General features: G+C 38.2%; 1 long non-coding RNA gene across 1 annotated transcript in view; it reads right to left on the bottom strand.

Moving 5' to 3' along the window:
- The window catches only part of LOC123784091 (uncharacterized), a 784,838-nt gene that overhangs the window by 489,506 nt on the left and 271,979 nt on the right, over positions 1–23,353 (bottom strand). The window lies entirely within an intron of this gene.

The raw sequence follows: 23,353 nt of genomic DNA, 5'->3' as shown, positions 1-23,353 counted from the left end.
CTGCCTTTCTTCTAATCTTACTAAAATAATACAATTAACTTCCATGCCTTCAGTTACCACATATATAGCTACCAGATTTATTTTCTTACCAAAAATCTATTGAACACCTTCTACGTATAGGCTTTCTGCTGGGGTTAGATCATATGTCATCACCAGGTTCTTTCAATGGCATCTCAAATCCAACATCACAAAAATATTTTGTCCTAAAATTTGCTTATTTTTAGAAGTCTAAAATATTATATATATTATATATTGATACTACCCATTCTGGCAAAAAACCTAATTATACTAGTTCCTTCTGTCTCACACGCAGAAGTCACTAACCAGTCAATTTAATTGCCTTTATATTTGTTACCTGCCATTTCTTCATCACGCCTGCAGTATCATGTTATTTCTTATATTGTTCCTCAAATTTGCTCTGCACCTCTACTTTTACAACCCTCCAATCCATCCTCCACAGGATTATTTTGCAAAAACATTAATGTAATATATAGCTTGCTGATCACATTCTTTATGATGACCTCAGGAAAACATCTAAACCCCTTGGCATGGTATAGAAATCCTTTCATCGCTAGTGATAGGAAATGACAGCTACACGTTATCAGTGCTTACTATGCGACAGACATTGTGCTAAGTACTAAAAACACATTATATTATTTATTATCAATAATCTGCGAGGAAGAAGATGAAACTGTCATGATGGTTAATTTTGTGTCAACTTGACTGGGCTACAAGATGTACAGATATCTGGCTAAACATCATTTCTGGGTCCGTCTGTGAGGGTGTTTCTGGAAGAGAACAGCATGTAAACTGGTAGACTGAGTAAAACAATTACCTTCCCCAACATGGGAGGCCATCATCCAATCTGTTAAGGGTCTGAATAGAACGAAAAGACAGTAAGGGCAGCTCTCCCTCTCTGTCTGACTGCTGAGCTGGGACACTGGTCAGACTGGGACTTCTGCCATCAGCACTCCTGGTTCTCAGGCCTTTGGACTCAGACTGGAACTACACCCTTGGCTTTCCTGGGTCTCTAGCTTGCCAGTGGCAAATCATGAGACTTCTCAGCCTCCACAATCATGTGAGTCAATTCCTCATAATTCTATCTACCCATCCATCTACCTATCTATCCACCTATCTATCTATCTTATATCCTACTGGTTCTGTATCTCTGGAGAACATTAACACAATTGTTATCCCCATATTAAAGATGATGAAATTTAAAACAATCAGAGAAATCAACTGCTTGAAGTCACATAGCAACTAAGTGACAGATAAAAGGTTTACCCAACTGATTGTCTCCCAGGATGATGCTCTTAACTACAGGGCTATTCCACCTCCCTCCCTGCTCCAGATCCACTCTGTTCTAGTACTCTCCACTCTGGTCATGACAACTCTTTTAGAAGAACCCAACATGCTTGTCCAGGTCTTCATCTCAAGTATCTTTTCCTACTTGTACCCTTCAAGAAAACACTGACTCATCTTGAACATGCACCACAAATACCATGCCCTTTGTGATTTATAAATCTGCTCTGAAAGCAATTCCCAAACACTGATTGCTAAAATGCCATTAACAGGGACAGATTTTGGTATAATTCCATAGTGTCTCGAGATACGTGATATTAGGGAATGGCTTTAGTTTATTTGGCACAAATAAGAAAAGGGTATTTTTTAAATGAGTCTCATTAATTTATATTTACATCTCATAAAGTAGGTAATAATTCAGCCAACAACTTCGGAGATGATAATAGGACAGGTAAATAGCCTTCCAAAATCAACACATTTACTTTTATACATTTACCAAAGTGAGAGTGAATCAACCTTGGGATAGTATATTCAAGTGAAAAAAACATTGACTTCGGAGTCAGACCCACAGGGATTTTAAATTTTTTCTACCACTTACCACCTATGTATCCTAGAATATGATACTTAAACCTGTGAGCCTCAGTTTCTCTATTTTTAATAGAGAAGTAAAATAACTAGATCATAGGGCTTTTGCCAGGATTAAATGAGAAAATGCTTATAAAGATCCACACATGGCTGCAGGGAACAGATAAACGTTAGTTGCCTTCCAATCCCTATTTATTCCTTTCCCTTCAAAAACATCAGATCAGCTATATTACAGACTTTTTAATAAGACCTCATTAACCAACTGAAATATTTGCCACATCCATTACTTCATCCTGATAAATCTGGACTACCACATTTAGGGACTGGAGATAGTAGGAAACTAAAGGGATCATCTGAATAAACATGGCAGATCCCTTATGAAAAGCTGCCAGAGTTAAATATCACCACTGATTAACTCATGCTCAATTTATATCTGCATTGCTACAGAGGAAAAACCTCCTGCTCGATAGCAGCAGTTTAGTTAACCCAGCCATCCTCTTAGCAAGAAGCAACAGACAGGACTTGAGAAACGTTGGTGAGTAATATTTAAGCCATTCATAAACTGTTCCTCTGCAGAATCCAGGGTAGGGGTGGGGGAGCACCACACAAGCAAAGCTAGAAGAGCTGCCCTCTATGAACCTAGAGTATGTAGTTAAGAAACAGAGCGGGAACATGAGCTTGAGCGTGAGAGAGAGAAACAGAGGGACAGAGACAGAGAAATCAGTCTGAACTTGAAAGCAATCGGGGTGGTAACAATTGGGAGGACTTCTGGCAGGAGCGGTGGAATCTTCAGGAGCTCAGAAACACCAAATTGAGACCAGTATGACTGTGGCAGCTGCAAGCCCCACACAATTAGAATGTTGGCAAGTGGAGCAGAAAACAGAGCCAGGAATAATACTGAGAAGCAGCAGAGTCTCTAAACCTGACCATTCCTCCACATGTTTTAAACATATGTTTAGCCCAGCAGGGGTCATGGTGACAGCTGAAAAGCCCCTTCAGAAGCTGTCAGAGATGGCATTTGTGAAAGCCTCTTAGTGCCTTAATGTGCCAATAAGGGTGTTTACCTCTCATGTTAGCAAGAAATATGCCTGAGAACATGTGGCATGCAGGCCCAGGGGGTGAGTGAGCCGTCACCGAGAGGCCAGGATATTTCCTAGGCTGGACCACCAGTCCAACTCCCGCGGCCTCTGGAGACCATCAGCTCATCATGACACTGTCTGACTTCCCCACAAGTCACCTAGAAAATACCCGGCTTTCAGGTCTCCAAACATAACACCACACCACTTGTCTCACATAGTGTATCTCAATAAAGAGTACTTAGAGTGGGTGATTTGCTATTTTGAAACTGAATGATCAAAAAAATCAATTCCTGGGGCCCACCTGGGTGGCGCAGTCTGACTCTTGGTTTCAGCTCAGGTTGTGATCTCAGGATCGTGAGATTAAGCCCCACATCAGGCTATGTGCTCAGCACGGAGTCTGCTTAAAATTATCTCTCCCCCTCCCCTAAAATAAATAAATAAATCTTTAAAAAAAAATTTTTTAATCAATTCCTATTATTGTCACGTAGAGCAGGAAAGCCACTGGAGTAGGTACATTGAGAGTTTGTAATTATCCATGCCTCTCCAAGGTCACAGAATGATCATGTTCCTTATTTGGTCCCTTCTTTTGCTTAACTATTTTACAAAATAATTATACACCATAGCTCTGGCTCTGCAAATATATTTTTAAATTTAAGTTCTTTTTAAACACTTAATTGGAAAAAAATAAACTGAAATAACTTTTAAAAACAAAGCAAAAAAAATTAGAAGTTATCATCCTTTCATTTAACCATTTGAAATTACATGAATGCTTCATAAAAATTCACGGCTACAAACAATACCAAGTCACTACTCCTATTTCTGAATGAAAGACCAAGGGCCACATTTCAACAAATTAGAATAGATTAGTTTTGCAAAGACAGATTTAAGGATCCCAAACTCTGTCTTGTTGGAATCATAATGACAATTCACAGTTATTATGCAAACGTCTGGAAACCTGCGTCTCTTGCTTCCTGCCTCCCCCCAGGTCATTCTTTCATTCACTGTTGCAGGGCTGCCACCCAAAATTCAGTCTCTGAAGTCAAAAACAGGGCAATTTATCTTAAAAACCTAGTCAAGTGTTAGAGTGATTCTGAAAAACTGGAAGAAAGTTCCCCGTGGGGATACTAACATGACAATAAAATCAAACCCACTGAAGGAAGTTAAATTCTCAGAGTCAGAACATAAAAAGTTTCCTACAGCCCAGGACTACAAGTCTGTTAACAGCATCACAAGAATGAAAGGCAACGCATTTAATTATTTGCCTTGAAATAAGCCTGAAAATTTGAAGATGTATACCCCAAGAGCAAAGAAACTCAAATGTACATTTATTTCACTGGAGTTTTTTAAAGAGTGGTTTACAGTATAAATCATTTATTGGGTTACTAAATTGCATAAATTTATCAAATACATTTCCAATTATTTACTGGATGTACCTCTTTCAAATATCAAAAAGTGCTCTTATTCCTCACATTCTAAAATCTGATAACTAAACATCATCCTTTCCAAACCTTTGATGAATTGATCAATTTATTTTTCCATTTTAACATTTCTTCTCTAAGTCTTTCAATACTGAAAAGATAGGATAGCTTTACTATCTTGTTTCCAGTCTCAACTCTGCTGTGGATTAATCCCCTCATCTTTAAAATAGGGTAGTAATAACAAAAGCTCATCACATTGTTGTGAGAGTTTTCAACAGATGCATTCACTATTTATTAGCCACTATTATTATTATTATTATTATTATTATTATTGATCTCTTTCATTTGTTCTTCAATAGGCAGCATTTTTCTACTTTTACATGTTATTATAGTTTAAACTGGCTAGATCTCAAAAAATTTTAGACACAACCAATTATTGGAGGCCAAATGAAACAGACAGCAAAGTCCAATCAACAGAACTTATTCTACCCAGACAACAGACAAGCAGGGGGGAAAAACCGTGCTAGAGACAGTGGATTGGTTAAAGAGAAGAACCATACAAGTCTGAATAGAACTATTTGCAGGGAAAAAATCTTCATCTTCTGATATTGTTCCAAATAAACAATGGAAGTTTTTTTCCTTTTAAGAATCCAAGAATAGCTTAGAAAAATGTCACATTTCATCATATTACAGTATTAAGCAAAATATGTTCTAATACTGACAAGATAACAGTACAAGTTACCAAGCAAGCTCTTTCCTTAAAGCTACAAAATTTTTCTGTCTTTTCACCAATCTTATGATTCATAAATGTTTCAATTATATTGGAGGAGATTTTTTTTTTCTCTTGGGTTTCATCTCCTATAGAGAATGGTACAATATTTTCTCCATGACTTGTCATCATGGTGGTAATAGCAGCCACTGGAAATTCTGCCCACAAATATTCATGAACATAACACCCTACATACCACTAAAGACCCCAAATAGCCAAAGCAATCCTGAAAAAGAAGAATAAAGTTTCAGGTATCAAAATCCCAAATTTCAAGATATACTACAAAGCTGTAGCAATCAAAATAGTATGGTACTGGCATAAAAATAGACACATAGATCAACAGAATGGAATACAGTCCAGAAATAAACCCACACTTTTAGGGTAAATTAATCTATGAAAGAGGAGGCAAGAATACACAATGGGTAAAAAATCTCTTCAACAAATGGTTTTGGGAAAACTAGACAGCTACATGCAAAAGAATGAAACTGGACCACTTTCTCACACCATACACAAAAATTAACTCAAGATGTATTAAAGATTTAAATGTGAGACCTGAAACCATAAAATCCCTAGAAGAAAACATAGGCAGTAACGTCTTTGACACTGGTCAGAGAAAAATTTTTCTAGATATGTCTCCTCAGACAAGGGAAACAAAAGTAAAATTAAACTATTAAACTATTAAATTTGTCTATCATCAAATAAATACCATCCACTCCAAGTGAACAAAAACAAAAACAAAAATTAAACTATTGGAACTACACCAAAACTACACCTTTTGCACGGTGAAGGAAACCATTCAGCAAAACAAAAAGGCAACCTACTCAATGGAAGAAGATATTTGCAAATGATATATCCAATAAAGTGGATATGTGAAGAATTATAACTCAACACCAAAAAAAAAAGCCTCAAATAATCTGATCAAAAAGTGGGAAGAGGTCCTGAATAGCCATTTTTCCAAAAAAGATATACAGATTCCCAACAGACACATGAAAGATGATCAACATCAGTAATCATCAAGGAAATGCAAATTAAAACGACAATGAGATATCACTTCACACCTGTCAGAATGGCTAAACTCAAAACACAAGAAATAACCAGTGTTGACAAGAACATGGAGAAAAAGGAACCTTTCTTTACTGTTGGTGGGAATGCAAACTGGTACAGCCACTATGGAAAACAGAATGGAAGTTCCTCATAAAATTAAAACTAGAAATAACATATGATCCAGTAATTCTACTACTGGGTATTCACTCAAAGAATACACAAACACCAATTTGAAAAGATATACGCACCCCTATGTTTAAGTACAGCATTATTTATAACAGGCAAATTATAGGAGCAGCCCAAGTGTCCACAGAAGATGAATGGATAAAGAAAATGTGGTGCACATATTCTACAATGGAATATTATACAGCCAAAGAAAAGAATGAAATCTTGCCATTTGCAACAACATGGATGGACCTAGAAGGTATAATGCTAAGTAAAATAAGTCAGAGAAAGACAAATACCACATGACTTCACTCATGTGGAATTTAAGAAACAAAACAAAGAAAAAAAAGGAGACAAAAAAAGAGACTCTTAAATACAGAGAACAAACTGGTGATTGCCAGAGGGGGGCTGGGTGGGGGATGGGTAAAATAGGTGAAGGGGATTAAGACTACTCATATCTTGATGAGCACAGAGTAATGTATAGAATTGTTGAACCATTATATTGTTCACCTGAAACTAATGTAACAATGTATGTTAATTATACTTGAATTTATAAATAAACAAACACCCAACATATGCACACCCTTCACATTTGTCAAAGGACGTTCCTTATATTAACACATGCAATCTTCACAACAACCAAACAGAAGAAAAGGAAGTCTGTTTTTCCAGTACATGAAGAAACTGAAGCCCAGGTAGTTGGTCTCTCTCCCTTCTGATGCGATTCTTTCCCACAACTGCCGATAGGCCTTACGTCCAGGCTGCATCCAGGACGGCCACACATACTGCCTGCTGTTAACGTGAATCCGTGTATTCTCTCTCCCTGTCTCGTCTTGGTGACAAAGGTTTCTGGTTTAGGGCTTATTAAATTCTAACCCAGCTCCAGCGTTCCCAGATGAGATTGTCAAGGGTTATTTAACCTCAGTCTTTCTACCAGCTTGCGGTTAATCATGTGCATGTCATCTGTCCCAGTGAATTAAGATTAGAAATCAAAATAACAGTAACAATATTAATAATAGCAACCACAAGGCAGCACCATGACAGACCTTCATCTACAATATATTTCACCCTCACGACAACCCTGCAAGTTATTATAAAATACCAATTCCTTTAGGATAATATCAAATTCCAAAGATGATCTCATTTATATCAATAAACAAAAACCTCTTGCTTGACTTGACTATCATCAAATAAATACCATCCACTCTAAGTGAACATCTAAGAATAGAGGAATAGCACACTAGAAATCCGCCTCCTCTGAGATTGGATCCATTTTCCTCTTTTTCTCTGATTTACCTCCAGGGGGCAGTACAGTTCCGATGATAGGCTGTGGAGTCAAATTCCCAGGCTGAAATCCCTGCTCTGTCAGTTTCAGTTACCCGAACTAGGACAAGTTAGTTATCCTGAGCCTTAGTTTCTCAGGCATAAAATGAAGAAACGGATAGAACCTACTTCATACGATTGTTATGAAGATGCAATGAGAAAATGGCCAGTATATAACAAGGGTTCCATCAATACTTGTTTGCTGTTATTATTCTACATGATCATTTTAGACTTTCCTGTGACATCATCACTAAACATAATTTATTCACCTGATATATTTTAAGCGCCTAATATTTGTTAGACACTGTAGGTGATAAGGTTAAAAACCCAATCCCTCATCTCTGTAAGTTCACAGACCAGTCAGAGAAAACAGCCTTATAAATAGAATAACGCAGTAAGACCGATATATTAGTACTGCAAAGGTACAAGAAGGGTGGATGTCTTCACTGCCGACAGGGTAAGTAAAGGGCAAGGAGCAGGAAGCCTTCTTGCCACTGTTGGACAATGAATAGATAAAACTGAGTTGAAAATGCCCACCTCCCAGTTTCCAGACACACACGCACACCCCCACATCAGGCACCATCCCTAGCTGTTTAGACAAACACACATGACGTGAGCTTAGCCAGTTAGGTTCTCCAGACTGGCCCTTTGACTCTTGCGAGAGAGACATCAAGTTGACTAGCCAGAGAATATTCCTGGCCCCCAGAGCAGAGGCCAGTGGCCAGTGGTGTGGTGGTGAGTACCCAGGGGAATCAATACCAACGGCAACAGTTAGGCAGACCAATTCTAAGAAGGCTGTGCCAGTGGAGTGATCCCAGCTGTGTCCTCAGCTGCTTAGCTTTCCTTGGTCCCCAGTCTCTTCATGAATCAGATCTCCAGACTTCTGGCCAATTGTGAGAAACCCAATATCCTTCCAACAATTATTTCTTTGCCTATGTTGGACAGAGGTTCTCTGTTACTTGAAACCAAGAACCCCAATTGGTACCTTGGGTTATCAAGTAAAACTTTCCAGCCTTATTGGAACCGTGTCTTTGGCATTGCAAGTGGCCTCTAATTACCACTTTCTTTTATGTTAACTAAGATAGTATTTTGTTGTCTTTTTCAGCATAAACAGACTTTACTGTGGAACTTTATCTTAGCAAAATGTGTATCAAGGAAAGTATTGTCTGAATTTCCATTTATCAAAAGAACCAACTGTTCCTAATTACCACAAAAAATTCTTCCATGACTCATCCCTCCACACAAGATTCTTAATCTTTTCATTGTATGATAAGCAATGAGGATGAAAGCAAAAGATACACAGAAGAGCAATGTAAGCAAATGAAGAAATAAATCATTTATTGGTTTCTGTAGGAGTCAACATCCCACGCCTATCTTTGTTTTCTTCTTAATATTAGGTTGATCAAATTGGCCTATTTTTGAAAAGCCAAATAGCATTTAGGCACCTGAGGTGGAAGCTTCAGTTCTAGACACACCTTAGCCTGTGATCGCTGCCACCGTCGGAAATGAAGAGGTGAAAAATGTTGAGGTGAAAATGCCCACCCCTCTAGAAGGCCCCTGACAACGACCAGGCTGGTCCTGGTGTAAAGAGAAAGATCCTGGTACCGTGAACTACTGGAAAAAAAGAGAAAGGGAGAGAGAGAGAGAGAGAGAGAAAAAAAAAAAAAAAAAGATTTGTTTTGCTTCTCTATTTGGAGTGTACGGTATAGAGGCAACAAGACCCAAAGAGAACATTTAGTAAGACCTTTTCATCACTTTCATGTCCCCTAGCTTCTTCCTCCCCGCCTTTATCACTTCCCAGCTGTCTCCAGATTTTATTTTGTATCCACTTTAGCTATGAGGTCAGAGTTAAGCCTTCAGGAATGTGTCTCTCTATAGGCAGAAACCTGATTCCCTCTGAAAAAACTCTTAGTAGACCTTGGGAAAACTGCAGTTGCTATCACATGTACGGAGAGAGCTTTTGCAGTCCCTGGACTTTAAATGTTCTGTTTGTTGGACTGCCAAAAGGTTACTGCTCCCTGGAGAACCGAGCCAGTTCCTCTAAACCCCTCCCACTGACTCATATGTTTGTCTGGCTGCAGCTGCTAAAAAAGATGAGAATTTAAAAGCTGCTACACAAGTGTAAAAGCAATAACCAAAACGGTGGCAATATCCTCGGGTCTCGAATAGAAAATATCCTTCCTGAGAAAAGCGAGGGTAGGGGAAGGAACACAAGAGAGAAAACAGTGGAATACAGCATGGATAAAGACGAAAAGAAACAGGAAGGAAATCACAAGTTCTCGGGGCTGGAAACAATTTTGCTCTGTGACCTTGCTAAAGGCAGTCTCATGGATTTATTTTCTTCCCCCTGCGGTTAAATTTTCTCTGATCTAGACTGATGTGGTGGTTGATATTGATAACTTATCAATATCACAATGTAAAAATCATACTCTTCAGCAATGCTTATTTCATTATTACTTCTACCCTACCAATAACCCAGTGAGTTAGGACGCAAGGTATTTCCTACACAAAATAAAAATTTCTGAGCTCTCACGCCCTAGTACACAAATCCCATGTTTCCTTCACCAGAGCCCAGAAAAAAACTGGTAAACCAGCACCATCATATTCCAGGATGCTGACTCCATTTCTGCAGGCTCTGTGCCCCCCACCCCCTTCCATACTCCCTAGCGTTCTCAAGTTTTCCCATCTCTCTCATCAAAGAGGAAAGTGATCTAATAAGCATCGATCGAAGGTGTGAAGGAGAAACAGCGCTGCCATTCTCGGCCATTCTTCCACCTTCAAAAAGAGACAAAGGGAAATAAGGATGTTCACCACACAGAAGCTGCCAATAATAGGACTTTCATTCCTAAGTGTGAGAGTTAATAAGAGACAAGAAGCCTTCCCTAAAACCCCTCAAACCATGTCGTTGAGATATATGAAAGGTACAGTTCTCTAAAATCCCAAAACCTTTTCCACTGATGCCTACCATGTCACAAATCCTCACCAATCCATTTGATTCAAAAACAGTTTTAACACTGCAAAATAAAGCCCAAGCTCACTGATTAGAAATGTCATCTTTAGTGTTTGTTACCAAATGCTCTCTTACCAGAATCTGTCTCTTCCATAGCCTTTCTTCATCTGTTATCAAAACAGGGGTGCTCTGTCTTACAGTTGATTCAGCATAACAGAGCACTTCAGAATTTCACTACCTATATCTCACTTTCTTGTGGTTGCAATCCTATCACCACCCACCTAATCTGTAGTTTTGCATGAAGGTCTCTGATAATAAATACATGATCCATGGACAACTCCACTTGATTTTTTTTTTTTAAGGTCTCAATTAGGTGGGTCTTGTCAAATGCTCCATGGATTCATTTTCTGCCAGTTTCAGTATATTTCCACAAAGATCTGAAACTATTTATAAACTTCTTCACTTCCTGGAAAGTTTTTGCTACTCCAAGGAAACTTCTAAAGTTTTAGAACATCACTCTGGAATTGGTCACTTTGGCACTGATCCCATTTTTTTTTCATTCTGGGGGAAACTGTTTCAAAACCTCATATTTAAATAATCCTAACTAAATTGCTTATTTTATTTTGTGAATTTATACCTCCCCAGCAAAACTATAAACTCTTAGAAGGCAAAAAATATGACTGCCATTTGTTTGTTCAGTTTATCTTCATAATCACTCCTCCCAGTGCCTACCACAACTCCCATGCACACCGTGCGGGTACAACAGCATTGTGGTAATGAGCGCTGAACTAGCTAATTCAATATTTAATGCTACGTTTTCTGGGGCCAACATTTCTGTCTATACAGACAAATGAACATGGAGATGTTAAAATAGCTTGAGTTTTGCAATATAAACTGATACTTGTCTCCTAGCTAAGAAATGTAAAAATGTAGAGCTGGGCAAGAAATTATATCATTTGCTATCTAGAACACAGGCTAATATCTCTGGCTTGTCAGTGAATAGTTACACATCTCAAGGAGCTCAGTATTCTTGCCCTTTAAATCACGAGTTAACGTGTACAACAAAGCCTTGAGGGGCGCCTGGGTGGCACAGCGGTTGAGCATCTGCCTTCGGCTCAGGGCGTGATCCCGGCGTTATGGGATCGAGTCCCACATCAGGCTCCTCCGCTGGGAGCCTGCTTCTTCCTCTCCCACTCCCCATGCCTGTGTTCCCTCTCTCGCTGGCTGTCTATCTCTGTCAAATAAATAAATAAAATCTTTAAAAAAAAAAAAAAAACCTTGAGTTTTCACATTTTTTTTCAGATGCATTATGGTGTCAGATTTTTTTTTTTCCTTTATGTATATCTTATTTTTACTTCAGGCCATTACTTCCCACAGTAGCGCTTGAAATATATGAACACTAGAATAAGTTAAAAGCTGTTATTGCTTATTAGCTACCATTTTTGGTATACAAACTTTTTTAGTTTCAATATTTACTTCATATTTAAATTATTCTTGTTAGAGTAACCTATCATACAACAGCAGTGAATATAGTTTCGCCTGCAAAATTATAGCTTTTTTACTGCCATTAAAATACAAGGAAATCATTAGCCTTAGTGGATATTAAACAAGTTAAATCAGTTTTTACCAAATTATAATAGTTACTTTCAACAGTTGAAAGAGGTTTAGAAGACTCTCTGACCTAGCTTGGATCCTAATTTTGAGAAGTAACATTTAGGACATGCTTCGGCTCTCTTGGGCAACATTAATTGTAAATATATAGTCATATATAGATATGTATACATTTATATATACACATACATCAATATTTATGTTCAATATTTTTTAGATAAGCTCCTATAAAGAGTGTCTTTCTCGCTTGTGTCCCAATCAGATCCAATTCCTTTTAATTTAAAAACAATATAGGAGCGCCTGGCTGGCTTATTCAGTGGAGTATGCGGCTCTTGGTCTCAGGGTTTTGAGTTCAAGCCCCACTTTGGGTGTGGGGCCTACTCAAAAAAAAATAATAAAAATAAATAAAAATAAAAACCATGGAAAGTAAATTGCTTAGGGAAACAAAACAAACATCTGTTGGTCACTTACTACATACCAATATCCTCTGTGATTCTCTAACAACCTTGCCAGATAGCTAGTATTCATATTTTATAAATAAAGATCCTGTTCTTTTCTCCAGCTCTTATGGCTAGCAAACAAAAGAGCAAACACTGCCTGACTGCTAAGCCAGTACTCTTTCCTTCCACTACACCAGATTCCTAGAGGACACAACTGAGAATCACACCCAAGGCAGCTGTTTGCGCAAAACTCTCTGAATCTACAGAGTGTTTGCAGATATTTGTTTGTGAGGTATTTTCTTAGAAGAATAAAACTCATCTTTGCCATGAATATAATATTAATTTTTCTGTCACCAGCTAGTTCACAGAGCCTGTTTTACCTAAAATGTGTTTAAATAACTTACCCTTTAGGACATTTTTAAAAAGATTTATTTATTTGAGAGAAAGAGAGAGAGAGAGAAAGTGCAGGGGTGAGGGACAGAGGGAGAGGGAGAGAGAGTCTCAAACAGATTCTGAGCGCTAAGCCAGACACAGGGCTCGATCTCACAACCCTGAGACTGCAACCTCAGCCAAAACCAAGAGTCAGACATTTAACTGACCGTGCCACCCAGGCGCCCCCAGGATTTTTTTTTTTAAAGAAGAAAACAACAGTATTACTAATGTACATACAGTATTTCAATCTAAGTGTCTTATCATGTGGTCATATAATCCTTGTGAAATACTCTTTCTCAATATACAATCTGATAAAAATGTGACAACAGGTCCAAAATGGAGTCACTTATGGTAAGCCCCATGTCACCAAACTGAGACTTAATTAGTTTCAGCTCCCAGAAATGGAATCTTAAATCAGACAATCACGAATTGCCTGATCAGCTCTAGGTAAGGAATCTGTCTGATAGGCCCCTACGTTCTCCTAAAGGAAAGTAATCTTACAATAACCAACCTGCCTTTTGCCTCATAGAACTTCCTTGTTCCCACCCTTTCTGCCTATAAAAGTCTTTTATTTTGTACAGCTCCTCAGAGCTCCTTTCCATCTACTAGACTGAATGCTACCCAATTCATAAAATGCTGAATAAAGCTGATAAGATCTCTAAAATGTAGTCAGTTGAATTTTGTTTTTTAACAAATCATAGGAGATGAAGATTAGAAGGACCCCTATAAATAGGCTGACCAACTCTCAGTCTGCCCAGCACTTTGAGGACTCCTAGGACAAGGGACTTCCGGTTTTAAAACTGGGAGTAAGGGGTTCTTGGGAAAGTCCCAGGCAGAGAGAACAAGTTGCTTACTCTGCATGTCAGCTCACCCAACCCTTCATTTCACAAGCAAAGAAGCCAAGGCCCAGAGCACAAATCAGATTAAGCAGTTAGCGACCCATGATCCCTATACATTTTCTCTTATTTATACAGATTTGTTCAGCCTCCGGACATACTGCGATTTCTCTGATTTAATCACTGGTTTAATTGTTTATCATGTACACTACCCATTAGGAGCTGTGTATCAAGAACCAAATCTCTGTTCCCTTTGTATTTTCAGCACTGGTCCAATTCCTGACTCAGTGTGTGCAACTTGACATATGCTTGTTAGCTGCTAGTGAAGAATGAAATTGTGTGGCTTGGGGGAACCGAGATCTTTACGCAAGTTGTACTGGACGAGAAAGACAGTGATACATTACAGAGAGGCAGCTGGGAGCTGCATGAAGCAACAGCTTCGCCAATTTTTCCTTTATTTCCTATATATTATATAATAAATGTGTATTACTTCATAATGAAAAACAAGCATTTTTGAAAGAATACTTATCAGTGCTTTGTGTTCCCCAATGAACCAGAAGACCACTGATCCAACAGACAAAGGATAAATGTCATAGGATAAATGACTACCTCAGATGTCCTGCTTGCCAGGTTTCTTGCCAAGAGAGCAACAACAGAGAACCTTCTTATCCTCCCTTATTGTGCCTCACCTGTTGTCCTCACAGATTATTTGTGGAGATAAGAAGGACAACCAGTGAACAGATTCTGATCTGTTTTCTTACGATATCAATAAACATTCCCTAATTCCTGTTCATATTAAAATCTGAACTGGCAGTAGAACATGCTTAAAAATTGATGCAGTGTTTGAGATCTGAGGTTTCAAAGAAGGGAGTTTTTCTCCAGCTGTGCTGCGTCTCCACATCTGCCAAAACGCTCATGGTTTGACTCTGTGCATTCCGAGTTACATTCCTCCCTCTTAAAAAGATGAGAACCATGTGCCAGAACTCATTAGGAAATTACCCAGTAAACACTCAGGCTCCCAAGTGGCTTTCTGACACCAAATAAGTTTCTTTGATCAGTAGAATGGTATATTATATTCACTATAAACCTTTAAGGAGGAATCACTGCCAAAAAATTCCAATAGGGATGAAAATACCAGAATTTTGAAGTTGACCCACACTGCTTCTTTATTCCACAGTACTCAGTGATTCAAAGAGTTTAATTCATTAATATTTAACTTTGCGAGTGTTTCTACACCCACTTAGAAACATCCTCTTTCATTTTTTTCCTCCTTAAAACTTACTGAGTATAGTATCACGGTCCTATAACTTGAAACGATACCCTGGGATTACTTTATTATAGGTGCGAAAGTGGATTTCCAGGGATCAGTAGGCTGCTGGTTGTTATTTAATGTGTGCAACAACTCACAGGTGGTGGTGTGGATTTCCCACTCCTAACCCCCTCTCACTTCCTTAGGTTAAAATGAACACTGCGTGTATACCGGGAGAGAAAAACACCCATCACCAAAAGGCAGTCTGGACTGAAAGTTTGATAGGGAGCAAGGCTAACTCTTTCTTTGGGAAAGCCTATAAAGGATTTTCTCAACATAGATGGGAGATGTTTTTAGCATCAGTTTATAGGGTCATTTTCTTCTGCTCTATTGGCTACTTTCCTTTGAGTTACTTAGAAGGGCAAACCCTCAAACCATACTGCTTTTTATGACAGCCTTGATGAGCTCAATACCAAATACAGTTCTCACAGTAGCATTCATACTTTTGGGTAGAAAACACAGAAACAAACTCTAATCCAGTGGCACCCATATTAGAATCACTTGGAGAGACTGGCCAAATTACTCAAGCTCACTCCCATCCCCAAGACACTCTGAAAGGTACTCACCTTCATGCACCCGCACTCCCATGAAAAACCATTGCCCTTGTAACCACAGCCTACCTATCATGGATACCACAATCAGCTGTCGTCAGGAGGCCACTAGTTAACCTACCACTCCAAGTAACAGATATCAACATCTGAAATGTGTACAGCCTGTGATCTAGCAAGTCCCCTTGCAGGAATTTACCCTACTGAAACTTCCACAAGAAGGCAAAAATATGCAAATAGAAATATGAAACTTACCAGCTTGTAGAAAATAATAAGAAAAACTAAATAATGAACTGACTAAATTATGGTATCAAAGCATTGGAATTCTTCTATTCAGCTGTTAAAAAGGAAGACGTAACTCTATATTCACTTATATGAGAAAAATAACTCAGTTTCTCAAGGATTCTGACTGTCTCTGAACAGGCTTTTAGCCATCATCATTACACAGGAGCAGCACTGAGAAAAGGGATCTTGGGGTTTGGCCTCCGTAGCACATCCATAAGAACACCTAAAAGGTCCTGTCACATCAAAGCCACAAGGCTGGCAGGAGAATTTTCTGGCCTGCATGGCACAGCACACTGGGATGATGTACATTTGCTATAGCTGTGCCAAGATCTTGACCCCCTCAAAGTGGCCTAGTAAGGCACAGGGCTGCCTGGACCTGTTGCCTCCAGCAGTGAGCAGCCTCTTCGTTCACTCTGACTGTCGCACCAACACCTGTGGTTTCTTGTGTGAGAAGGGGAACAGGTTTGGGAAGTTGTGAATTTCAGGAACTGCAGAAGTTACCAGGATCCTGTGTCACTGTTTGTGTCAAAGGCTAATTTCTAAAGGAAAGAGAACAAAATACTGACTGTAACTAGAGCATCCTATGCAAAAGAATGAAGATAACTGGGGTTATTTGAAACCTTCCCTCATCTTTTACCTTAAAGTCACTTTGAAATGCTAAATGAAAGAAGCCAGACACAAAAGATCATATAATAAATTATTCCATTCATGTGAAATGTCCAGAAAAGACATATCTATAGAAACAGAAAGTAGACTGGTGGGTGCCTGGGGCTGGGGGGTGGGAACAGACTGACTGCAAATGGGCATGAGGAATCTTTCAGGGATGATGAAAATATTCTTAAATTGGACTGAGTGATGGCTGCACAATGCTGTAAATTTACTAAAAATCACTGGTGCAGTCAAAACAGGTGAATTTCAGGATATGTAAATTATAGTTCTATAAAGCTCTTAATAAACACTTCGAAGTAATATTAATTTATAATTTTAGCCATATTACTTAGATGTCTATACAACAGAAATATATCTAAGTCATAAAAAGCAAATAGCATATATTGATCTTTTTTTTTATTTAAGAAAAGCTATAATTTAAAGAATCAAAAAAATGTAATCTTGAGTATGAACAGAAAATAACTAGAAGGAAATACAAGGAATGTTGTTTTTAGAAGGTGAGGCTAGAGTTTCCTTGCAGGGAATTTTTTACTTCTCACTTCATGCATTTTTGCACCATCAAATATTTTTATAGGCAAATATTCCCTTTATGTAAAAATACATAAATTATCTTCAAAGTCTATGTTTTTCTTTTGCTCATAAAAAAGCTTGTCATCAAGGTTCTCAGAATATAAGTATTTTTTTAAAAGATTTTATTTATTTATTTATTTGAGAGAGAGAGAACGCGTGTACAAGCATGGGGGAGGGGCAGAGGAAGGGGGAGAAGCAGACTCCCTGCTGATCAGGGATCCTGACACAGGGCTTGATCCCAGGACCCTGGAATCATGATGTGAGCCAAAGGCAGACACTTAACCAACTAAGCCGCCCAGGCGTCCCATGAAATAAGTATAATTAAATATTTCAATCCCAGAATAAAAAAGTAAAGTATTTTCTGATTCTGGAAAATGTGATTAAATATAATACACACTGTCTCTTAACAAGTGCACTACAATATTGTTTTACGGAGTGGGCTATGTGTTCTATTGATGGTATGGAGATAATCTTAGGTCAGAGGTTGGTAAACTTTTTCTTAAAGAGCCAAATAATAAATACATTAGTCTCTGTGTGCCATTCTGTCTCTGTTTCAACAACTTCGTATGTCAAAAGCAGCCACAGACAACTCATAAATGAACAGATGAAAAGAACAGATCATAATGATCTCTGTATTATGTGTGAGAATAGACATTTTTTTATTTTAACATGTGCCCAAATATGTATCAGAGAAATACAACTAGCACATGAAACCCATGCATTTTTAAGTATCGTAACGTAAGATGAGGCTAACTTTATGTAAGTCTTTAAAAGACTGGAGAATTAAAGAAAAATATTAAGTAAATAATAGGACAGAAGGTACCTGGATATGGCAGAAATCATGAAAAATAAATAAATCATGAAAGATATCTGCAAATGACAAATATTTGGGAAAACTGCATTTGACTATAAATAACAATTTCTTATTAACAATAAACAGTAGGATGAAGAAAATCTCTCCAGACTAGGTAATTCTTATTAGAACCTAACCCAAGGCAAAGCTCCTGAAAGAAATAACAAAATGTAGACCAAAAATCCCCAAAAAGTAGTGATCCTTAATATTTACTGGAACATAAGTTACAAACCTATTACCCAGGAAAAAAAAAAATGCATGAACACTGTGCTTTCTGAAACTTCCAAATTCAGAGACTTCAGCATGGTTAAAGAAAAGAGAACATACACAACAGCATCATTCCAAGACTTTTTCCAGGCGCTCCAGTGCACTGTCCTGTGCTCAGCACTACACTCAGCAAATCAAACAGGCAGACCAAGAATGCAGTGCCCTCTGGGAACCAGCGCCCTCCTCACATACCAATTGTGATGACACAGGAAATTGTGTATTGTTAAAGTAATGTTGTTGCCAACTACTGCGTCCATTCAATTCAATGTGCCACAATCCAGGTCAGAGAAAGAACAGAGTTCTAAACCTTTTGATTCTTCCTGCACTTTGCTAAACACAGGCATAATTTACAAACTGATACCTTAAGCATCGATAGGGTGTTTTCTACTTTGGAAAATCTGATTGAAAAAGGGCAGAGGAGGATAGATGGTGGGGAGAAAAAGGAGCTAATATTTTTGAGCATCTATGTGCTAGGTACTCTACATACACCATTCTACAGAGTGCTTACAACAAATCCATGAGATACATATAATTATCTTCGTTTTAAGAAAAGAAAATGGAACCATTTGTCTAGATTTATCTCCCTCATCTTCTCAAGATAAAACTTTCGTATCAGTAATACTGAAGAACCAATATTGATCTGTAAATATATTACTTCACGTTTCCATTAGCTTTTGTTCATGCTGCTAGAATGTTCTTTCCCTAACTATATTCAACTAAATAGTACTTGGCTTTGAGACTCAGCATAACCATGAATTTCCCTGAGAAGCCTTCCCTAATGCCCTCCCTCATTCGTGATTCAGCCTCTTTGTGGTGTTACTTCACAGGGCATCACCACTGTATATAGACCCATAGTACACTGATTTAGTTGCCAATCGCCCCTTGTAGATTAACATCTCTGAAAGTTCAGAGATCATTTCAATTTGACTTGTCTCCTCAGAGCTTTAAAACTATGTCTAGCACAAGTAAGATCTCTGTAATCTGTTGAATGAATGAATGAACAAACTGCATTGCCCAATGTCTAACGTGTAAATGGTAGAACCAGGATTTGAACCTAGTCTCTCTTTCCAATATACCATCATGTGAGTACCAAAAAATAAAAAAAAATTAAAAAAAATCAATTAAGTACTTACTAGTTGCTCTTTAGGATATTAAAGGATTGTCTACCAGTGACTCAATTGCTCCACATTGCTTGGAAGTCCTTCAGGAAGTACAATAAACTGGCTTTTAAGGGACCAAAGAAAATGTTCTAAAATGTCTTAAATTCAAAGAAAATTAAAATTCTGTTATATAAAAAAGCTGGGTTTTACTCAGAATTAAAGTGCCAAAGAACTAGGAAGCTGGGGTGGTACTCAAAAATAAAACCATCAAAGTCAAATAAGTGTATCCTTGTTAAGTCCCTCTGGCCTCATAGCAGGCCAAAGGTATTTCTGTCATTCCATTTTTAACAAACCCTCAGGAAGGTCCAAGGTGGAGGCTGGCTCATATCAAATTGCCTCTGAGATTTCCCTAGAGTAGTTCATAATCCTGAGCACCCAGGAATCTATATATATCCCACCACCCCTGGCTGACTAGGAAACAAGCTGAGCTCCCTTTACACCAAGTTTCTTGTTCCTGCTTCTCTTCAGTTTTTTCAGATAGTTCTGTGATGCGGAATGTGGTGAGACCTGAAGGCCTTTGCCAGAATGAATCCCCATCCTGCAGCGGCGTAAGCAGCCCAGTGCTGCTGGCCCTACCACCATGTCGAGCCCTGTGGTTCCAAACAAGTTTTAGGCACTGACATTGGGCAACAAGAAGCTATTCCAAGGTTATAAACAAAATAGTGATCAGAATGTTATTTGAAATATTCTAACTGTATCATTATTGTTGTTATTATCATTATCATTACTATTATTGTTAGTATTATTACCTCTACAATAATGTGTTCTCATGTATATTCTCGCCAGAACGGGAGAGAGAAGGCACAATTATAGCTGGTATAACATGAAACAACCATGAGGAGGCAAGTAAAACATATTTAACAGTTGAAGCAATATCTACCATGCCAGTCATGAAGGGAAAGTGTTTGGCAACTACTGCTTCAGACTACTATATTCTACTGAACTGACAAAATTAAAAAGTATTTGTTGCATACCTACTGTGTGCAAGCATTGTACCAAATGCTGCTGCATCTCTCTATACAGAGAAATGAAGAGTTTTGTTGGCTTCTCGGGCAAAATCTCTGGGGAAACTTTTGGTGGATCATCACCATTGTTTAATACTCTTAAGCTCTTCTGCCTCAATTTTTTAAAGACACATCACACTCATAAATACTTAAATAGAAAGAATCTTCTGCTATGTTTTGCAAAGAATATACTTTTTCCAGTGACCAAAATATTGGTATCTGCTTTCTATGGCATTGTCTTTTAGGTATTTGAGAAATTCAGTTATTGATAAGAAGTTTGTTGGGAGAGCACATATCGAGAAAAAAAAAAAAAAGAACTGGTTAATTTTAAAGGGTATTGTGTGAAAATCTGAGCCATACCTGCTCCCAAGCTATCCCCAAACCAAATACACTCATGCCTTTAACTCACAGGATCTCTCTTCTTTGAATAAAGATGTCAACTGCTTACACACAAATACCTTTCATGAAAAGTGACACAAATACCACTATACCATGTAATGGAAGTTTCAGTACAATGAAATATATTATAGTTTTCATTTACATTCCTACTGTGCCTCCTTAAGGATATACTCTCTTTAACTCCATTGGTCTTAGGCATTGCTCAACTCTGTAACAGCAACGCAATTAGAAACCAACTCTTACAGTGGCCACAGACACAGTTAATTCATTTAATAAGCATTTACTCAGCATATGTGCAGGATATTTTTCTAGGTGCTAGGAATTCAAGCAAAGACATTGCTGTGGAGATAAGCAGGTAACAGATAAATACAATTAGTGTGGTATGTGTTATGATAGAAGAAGAGCACCTGATCAGGACTTCCTGGTCACCAGTATAAGGTAACCAGTTGAAAAATCATGCTAAGCTTATCCATGCTGAGCTAATTAAAAGGTAAAATTAGCCCAATGCGCTGCTCCAGTCCATGAGCGATCTTTTTCTGACTTTGACCCCATGGACAGTTCCTATGGGAGATACCATGAACAGTAAATAACCTCTTCACCCAATGACCTATAATCTAATTAAGGCAGTAGATACACATTGAAAATGATGCTTCAGCAACAGAAAATTTGGGATCAAGCCCTAGACTTGCCACTTAGTAATTATGTGATTTGGGACAAGTTGGGTAGCATCTCAAAGCCTCAAGTTTATCATACGTATAATGGGTAATAGTATATACTTCATATGATTGCAATAAAGATCCAATGAAATAGTGCAACCAAAGCACTTAGCCCAACCCTGAGAACTCAGAAAACATTAGCTATTACAAAAACATCATTAGCTTGATTAATCTTAGGGTGAGTGTTCAAATATTCAAAAGAACAAGTGGTCGTTTTCAAACGTGGTTGTTTAAAAAAAATTTAGCAGAAACACTGAGATTTGAGCTCCAACTTAAAGGCAGAACAAAAAAAGATGATCCATGATGGAGCAAACTGCAGTAAGGAAACTCGAGATGATGACAATTTGTCCAGTAGGTAATGAGAAGACAATTTGAGCAGAGCTTGTGTAAGGAAGTGAAAGAAGGGGGACCTGAAAGACAAGCTAGTGCCAGATGACAAGAGGCCTTCGCTGATGGAGAAACAAGTTTGAGCTTTGTCCTGTACGTGATGGCAACTGAAAGGTTCTGTCCAGTAAAGTAAAATGACCAAAGCAGTGCTTTCTAAGAAAAAGTGAAAAGGTGTGTGGGGGGTGGGGTGGGGAGGGTAGACAAACCAGTTAGAATGGATTGTAGCAGTCCCACTGCTTGGCAATAAGGACATACCTCGCAGCGGTGTCAGAGGAGAAAACTGGAGACTGGAAATATTTTGAAGGATTAAAAAAAAAAAAGACACATTTACTGAATGCCAAGTATTAGTCACAGTCCTACTCTAAAAAAAGTTGTTAGGCCACATTTTCTTAAGGAGTAGTTAAGGCTCTAAATTTAAGTTATGAAATTCCAGAGATATGTTGATTCTTCCAGGTATTTTAATGACTGAGAAGGGTACCTTGCTTACTAAAAGCATTAAATCGGTGTTGGTGCTCATAATAATGTGATCTGTATTTGTTACACCCATGCTGCTAGCAGCATTATTCACAACAGCCAAAAGGTGGAAACAATCCAAATGTCTACCAACGACTGGATAAACAAAATGTGATATCCACATACAATGGATTATTATTCAGCTTTAAAAAGGATTGAAATTCTGATACATGCTACGATATGAATGAATCTTGAAGACATCAAACTAAGTGAAATAAGCCAGACATGAAAGGACAAATATACTATGATTTCACTTATATGACATACCACAAGTCGTCAAACTCAGAGACAGAAAGTAGAATGGTGGTCACCAGGGGCTGGGGGAGAGGAGAACGGGAAGTTATTGTTTCATGGGTACAGAGTTTCAGTTTGGGATCAAAAAAAAAAAAGTTCTAGAGATAGACAGTGGTGATGAATGTACAATGGTGTGAATGTACTCGATGCCACCTATGTGTACACTTAAAATTAGTTTTAGGTTATGTGTGTTTTACCAAAATAAGAAAACATAAAGTGTGAATCTGATGCCCTGAGAAACAGCATGTTCACTCCAAACAAGATGAAGGTAAGGCCTTCCAACACCTTTAGCCTGGCTGCCCAACCAAAAGAGACCACCCCCCTCCCCAGGTCAGACACCATTAGCTAGGACACCCAACTGGAAAAATAAAAAGGAAAAATGCCAACCATCACCTACATCAGAATGATAATGGTAGCCCAATGGT

This window comes from Ursus americanus, chromosome 4 (genome assembly GCF_024610735.1).
Source record: "Ursus americanus isolate L20-20 chromosome 4, mUrsAme1.1.p, whole genome shotgun sequence".
NCBI lineage: Eukaryota > Metazoa > Chordata > Mammalia > Carnivora > Ursidae > Ursus > Ursus americanus.
This window is presented reverse-complemented; position numbering and strand designations above follow the sequence as displayed.